This window comes from Penaeus monodon, chromosome 22 (assembly GCF_015228065.2).
Source record: "Penaeus monodon isolate SGIC_2016 chromosome 22, NSTDA_Pmon_1, whole genome shotgun sequence".
Classification (NCBI taxonomy): Eukaryota; Metazoa; Arthropoda; class Malacostraca; order Decapoda; family Penaeidae; genus Penaeus; species Penaeus monodon.
In genome coordinates, this window is record NC_051407.1 from 16,215,574 (window position 1) to 16,216,320 (window position 747).

Sequence of the window (747 nt, forward strand, 5' to 3'; positions counted from 1 at the left end):
AAGGGGGCAATGACTAGATAAATGTGCATACTATATACAAGCGCACAAGTCCTTTCATAATTACGTTGTATATAGTATAGCATACAACCCGTATGCGTGCGTGACACTGTTACAAGTTCAATTTATTCTTATTAAATTAATAAGAGGTTTTAAAGGTCTCAACAGCTGATGTCACGCCATCCTTTCTTAAGTGAAGCATCTTATGTACTACACAAGAGCCACGTGAACTTAATCTTATCAGTAGGAAAAAGTTACAATCTAATTTTTGTGGGAATGACACGTGTATTCAGTCTAAGATCATATAGAGATATTTTACTTTTCATTACTTTGTTAGTCTTGTTTATCTGTTTATTGGTTTTTGTCTCACTTTTCTTCTCTCATCTCTCATTTCTAGTCTGATATGGTTGTCTGTCTCTGGGAAATAATAATTAAGAAAAAAAGTCAATCTGAAATTCTTTATTTTACATTAAAGCCATTCCCCAGGTCAATACCACAGGGAAAGAATTTAATCCTATTTACAAAATATAACTACCCTCTAATAAGATTTAACGTTTATCACAGAACTCGGCTAAAAGTCGAATATCACAGTTTTTTATATGTATATTTCAAATACCATAAATAGTGTGCATTTCACCAATAAAAAAAAATATCCAAAAAATACCCAAAATAATAAAACACAATGCTTAACACTTGCTGCTCAAAAAGCAACTATATTAAAATAAGCAACATGGAAAATCGATGTGTGTG